Genomic DNA, 6,000 nt, shown 5'->3' with positions numbered 1-6,000 from the left:
TTATTTTCATTGGTACATATTTATACACATTTATGAGTATGGTGTAATTTGATAAGTGCACACATAATATGTAATGATCAAATCTGATATAGTTCATACTTTTTTACTGACATATTTTATGACTATGTTAATACAAAAACTGAAAATAATCTATACTGTTTTTTTTAAATGTATTTTTTAAAATACTAGACTATTTATCTAAGAAGTATAGCTATTCTTCTTGTTTTTCCTTTGCCTGTAAAATAATTTATGTTTAAATTGATAATGGAATGATAGGAAAGATGACAGAAGCCCTGGATTTTCTAGGATTTGTTGTCTTATTTCTTCAGGATTCTAGTCTGTTGGCACATATGTTATCTTTGTGTTATGATAATATAAAGAACGTTAAAAGAATGTTTGACAGTTGGTGCCATTTCTTAGTTCAATGAGCTACAAGTAAATATTTTCTGATAAGCAGAAAATGCATCTATTTTTGCTCACAGTAACATCTCTGATCTGTAACACAGATTCTGGAATATGGTAAAATCCCAACAACTGTTCATTGGAATAAAACATAGCATGAATAAACACACAAATAGAAGTGCACAAATTACATAAATTGCAATGAAATTATTAAACCTAATAATAATCTACTTAATTTTATATTTCATTATGGTTCTCATATTTTAAACATACAGTGATATCTCAGTTGTTGAACAGCTTCAAGCTCCAAGTTTCCACTACTCAAACACAAGTTTTGAAAAAATCTGGGTGTTTGTAACGAACAGTTGAATTGAAAATCTGACTTGAAAAAACCTATCTGGGCTGAATGAGTCATGTGTCACATCTCACTGTGGACACAATGAAGTGCTGCTTTATTTAGTTAAGCATCTCTCTCTCCCAGGAAAATTTTCAGTGAGAAAAGTTTTCTAAAAATATCAAGAGAAAAGACTTCAGGAAGTGCACTGCCAACAGTCATTATAGAAGGAGACTCTTCTTCCAAAAAATGACATTTCTCCTCCTACTACAATTTCTCTCTAGCTTCCAGCATGGCAGGAAGCCTCCAAGTCAAGGTAAAGTACCTGTAAAATAATTATTAAAAATTTATTTATTGTACTATGTTTTCACATTTAATGTACTGCATGTATTGTGTTTAGATGGTTTAGGGAGTATTTCCACAATTAAAGGCTGTTAATTTTGTGTAAAGTTCTGAAAAAAATGAATTTATAAGTGGGATTTTTGTGCCTCAAAACCAATTATTTGGTTTTCCATTATTTCTTATGGGAAAAATACATTCAGTTCTTGAAATTTTTGGTGTTCAAACATGAATTCGGAATGAATTGAGTTCAACAGACAGGGTATCCATGTATATTTTATATGTAGTAACTACAAATATTGGAGATAAATTGAATGTTTATAAATCAAAAGCACACCTGTGGGTAATATTTTATTTTAATAGCCATAATAGTAAAAAGTACTATTTGTATTAAGTGGTTCTTTTAGAATTTTTAAAGTAAAATCTAGTTATTAAAATAGCTGTATCTGATTGTTATTTTTTCAGCTGAAGAAATTGAATCCATAAGTCAATCATCAAACTTTGGGCTTGGTTATCCTGTCTCCCAGTCTAAAAGTTTGTAAATTTGCCATAAGACTCAATTTTCTCATGTCATTTTCTAAATGCTTTAGCAATATGTAAACAAACAAAGAATGTGAGTTGAAAGGAAACCTAAAATTATCAGATAACATGTATATTTGTCAGAGTCTATGACTAGGCTAAAGTCTATATTGATCATTATATTTAATTATAACAACAACTTGAAAAGTTAGCAATTATGCTCATGTCACTAAGAAGTAGGAGGACATGAAGAATTAGAATTAGAAGAAGGAAAAGGAGAAAAGAAGAGAAAAGGAAGAAGAAAAAGAAGAAATGCTTGAGGTTTAGTGAGGCTGCTACCTACAAAATGTTGAATGGTTACAAAGTAATAAAGCTGAGATTTGCACCCACAGGTAGTGTGTTTTTGAGCCCACACTATGACCTTCTGCCTACAATAAATGAGAAAGAGAAACTAGGTGAAAGAATTCAGAATGAGTGTACTACACTACATTGATTTCATCCTTTAACTTTGTGTTATGCTTTAGATTGAAAATATCCCCCAAAAGTCTCATGTGTTCAGAGGTAGGGCTTTGGGAAAGTGATTGGATTATATGGTAGTATGCTCATTAGCAGCTTAATCCATTAATGAGATCTTAGTTGAATGTATGGTTAGGAGGTGGGGCCTGGTTAGAGGTGGGTCACTGGTGGGAGACCTGGAAGAGTGTATTCTTATCCCTAGCTCCACCCTTTTCTCTCTGCTTTCTGTTTTTTATGGGTTGGGCAGCTTTCCTTCACCATGCCTTTTCACCATGCTATTTCTGCTTTGGAGCCAGTGATGCATGTACTGAAACTGTGACTAAAAATAAACCTCAACTCCTTTAAGTTTTGTGCTTGGAATTTGTCTCTTCAGCAAAAAAATGATTATTACAGAAAAGTAATATTGCCAAAGTGGAGTCATTGTTGTGACTGTCCCTGACCATGTGGATCAGAAGCCTTTGGAACTGGGTTCCAGAAGGAGTTTGGGAAGTTTTGCCAATATGGACTAGAAAAGCCCTAAAACACTGTAAGCAGAGCTTGATGGGCAATTCTGGTCAGAGCTCAGAAGACAAGAATGCTAATATGAATAAAAACAGTAAAGGTCAGACTCATGAGGTTTTAGCTGATAACAAGTATTCCATTGGAATCTGACCCAGAGGCCATGGTGTGTTTCATTCTGGCAAAGAATTTGTCACATTATTTCTGTGCCCTAAAACTTTGTGTGAACCTGAATTTATAGCAATTAATGTGGCAGAAAAAATTTCAAGACTGGGCAAATTTCAAGCAGTGGCAGGGTTACTGCTGGGTTCTTATAGCCAGAACTACAGTGAGAATCATAAGTAGAGAGCAGAGCTAAAAGATGTAAAAAAATATGCAGGTTAGCCAGAAAAGAAACACCAGTAAAATTTAGGCCAACCAGAGTGCATTTGCTGAGAAGATTAGTGCCATTAAAACTAAGACAAGTACATTACATTAGGACAAAAGAAAACAGGGCTTTGGGACAGCTCAGGAATTGCCCAGACTCCATGCGTCATATGCCCAATTGTGTAAAAGGGTAAATTGCTTTGAAGGATCTTTCTTTGAAAAGACAGCCCCAGGTTCCTCTGGTTATTCAGGTCTGTCTAGGGAAGATTATCCCTAAGTTCAACCATTTAGGCACTGAGAGACTACTATAGGCATGGGACAAAGGGACCTGGCTACTGCTCAAGGTGGGACACACCTTGGTGTCATCCATGTCATGTTGGTTCTAGAGGCATAAAGAATGGAAGAGTTACTGGGTGATGGAGGCTTCCACCCAGATTTCAAAGGAAAGATACCCCAGGAAGGATAGGTAATATGTCCCTGAGAGGGCAGGGTATGAAGCTAAAAGAGTGGACCCAAAAGTGCAGTGGAGAATTGGGAGATACCAGAAACACAAAATCAGCTACAGACAGTGAGGAGAGCGAGTCCAAAAGAGAGGCCATGTGGACTATAAGCCAGAAAGTTACTAGGACAGATTGCCAAAGTCCCATAGAAGTTATATCTAACAAAAATATGTTCCAGGTTTTTGGAGGGTTTTTTGGTACCAGGGATCAAACTCGGGTCCTTGTGCTTGCATAGCGGGTGGCAAAACCACTGAGCTAAATCCCTGGCCCCTGTTCCAGGTGTTTTGAGCTACAGCTTGTGATGTTTTTTCCTGCTGTTTTTCAGTCTTTCTTTGGTACAATTACTTTGTATCTCACTCTTCCTCTCCTTTGGAATTGGAATGATTATTTTGTGTCATTGCATGTTGGAAGAACTTCACTTTGTTTCTTATTTTTATAGGAGCTCTCAACTAAGAGTTTGCCTTGAGTCTCAGAGAACATTTTGGACATGGATTCTTCTGTAATGCTGAAACTGTTAGCATTTTGGTGACTCTTAGAGATGAACTAAATGTATTTTGCAAAATAATATAAACATGGTCATTTTGGGGGTCAGAGGTGGAATCCTGCAGTTAAATCTAAAATATTTTCATATGTCTTATGTTTTCAAAGGTGGGGCATTTGAAAGATGATTGACTCTTGAGGGTTTTAAACTCATCAGGCCATTATGAGATCTCAGCTAAATGTACTATTAGGAGGGGGACCTAGTTAAATGTGAGTCACTGGTGACACATTCTGAAAGAGTGTGCTCTTGTTCCTTGCTCCTCACTTCTTTCTTTTTTCTCTGCTTTCTGGTTTCTATGGGTTGAATAGCTTTCCTCTGCTATACCTCTCCACCTTGCCATTCCTTTCTCCCTTGAAGCCAAAGTAAGAATTTTTTCAAATGAGAAGGGTAACAAGAAATGGGGGGAGGGAAGAGAAGGAAGGGAAAAGGGGTTGAAAGGAAAAACAGTTAAAGAAATAAAATATAGAGTTTTTGTAAGTGAGGAGAGGAAGAAGTGTTGGAGTGAGGGGAAAGGAAGGAGACAGAAAAAAAGAATCAAGATGTATAAATCCTCCATGATGAATGTGATCATTATGTATTGCAAACATGTACTAAGACAAAATTTTAAAAAATGAATAAATGGTTACAATTGTGAGATTTTAGATTCATTATAAGTAAAATAGTTTAAATTGCTATTATTATTAGAAGTCTTTAAAAACTCTTGGTAATAATCTCATCAGCCTGCCATATCAAAACACTATAAACTTGTGACTTAAACAACAAGAATTTATTTTCAGCCTTCTGTAGACTGAGAAGTCGAAGATCAAGTCACTAGCTGAAGTAGATTTTAGTGAAGTCTTGACTTTTGATTTGCAGCTGATCATCTTCTGTATGTGTCCTTCCATGGAATGGGGAGGAAGATGGGGAGAGGGGAGGTGTTAATATGTGCAAAGAACACAGGCAAATAATAATTTCTTTTGATGAGAGCCAGACCCTGCATATGTTGTCTGGAAAAATAAATTTCTTTTAAATAAAATCTACTCAATGACTATTCCTTGGCTAGATCACCCTTAACTGATGTCAATGTTTCTTTACTACCTACTCCACTATCTGTCATTACCACCAGGTTGATAACCAGAATTATATCCCAACAGATGAATCTTAGATAATATAAAGCCTGCTCAAATGGTACATAGTAACTGAAAGTCCTACATTTGTTTTCTGACCTGAGATATAAGCTGTTATGAGAGAAAAGAACAAAAGTCTTAGAGGTGCTCCCATGATCCAAGGAATGACCAACAGCACTACCATGCCCCTTAAGAAAAAGAGGTGATTAATCCCATTTCCAAAATCTTCAAATATCCAGGGTTATATTTCCTACCATATCTCGATTCTAAATTGCTTGTTTGGTCACAGCAGAAACCAGATGGATCAGAGAGAATGATGGGGAAATCACTGCAAATTCAATCAGATGGTTTTTTGTCAGTTGTCGCTGGTTTTGTGGAAGTGTTTTCTGTATTCTAGCACATCAACACAGCCTCTGGCACCTGGTGTCCAGCTCCTGAACTAGCAAATGCTTTTCTTCTATTGTTTACAATAGAGAAACCAGAAGCATTTTCCTTCTGAAAGGGAGAAGGCTGCACCTAAACTGAACAGCATCAGAACTGTTTCAACCCTTTGGCTCTCAGTCATAATAATGTTCAGAAATATCTTGGTAAGTTTAAAATACCACTGAAGCTCAATTATTTTTAAAAATACAACATTCAGTTATTTGGACTCAGTGATTAAGAAGCAGCAAGTACTTCCTTAGATGCCTTAAAAAACATAGGTGAAGAGTGATAAGATAAATCATCCTCAGTATTAGAGACTCACCTTGCTGGTGACATTTCTAGGTATCCACTGGCTTTGAACACATCAGCATATCTCTCAAAGACAAGAGCTAAATTAGTGCTGTACATCGTACCCTATTTACCAACTGACTCAGGAGGGAACATAATAAAGGACTC

General features: G+C 36.0%; 1 long non-coding RNA gene across 2 annotated transcripts in view; it reads left to right on the top strand.

Moving 5' to 3' along the window:
- The first annotated feature begins 893 nt into the window (after positions 1 to 893).
- LOC147830025 (uncharacterized) overlaps positions 894 to 6,000 on the top strand; it is a 191,706-nt gene continuing 186,599 nt past the window's right edge. For both annotated transcript variants that reach the window (XR_015443107.1, XR_015443108.1), the window contains exon 1: positions 894 to 1,052. This is a non-coding gene — a long non-coding RNA (uncharacterized LOC147830025). The remainder of the gene's footprint in view (positions 1,053 to 6,000) is intronic.

This window comes from Heterocephalus glaber, unplaced genomic scaffold, assembly GCF_053883595.1.
Source record: "Heterocephalus glaber isolate CG9 unplaced genomic scaffold, H.glaber_assembly_v1.0 deba00000331, whole genome shotgun sequence".
Classification (NCBI taxonomy): domain Eukaryota; kingdom Metazoa; phylum Chordata; class Mammalia; order Rodentia; family Bathyergidae; genus Heterocephalus; species Heterocephalus glaber.
This window is presented reverse-complemented; position numbering and strand designations above follow the sequence as displayed.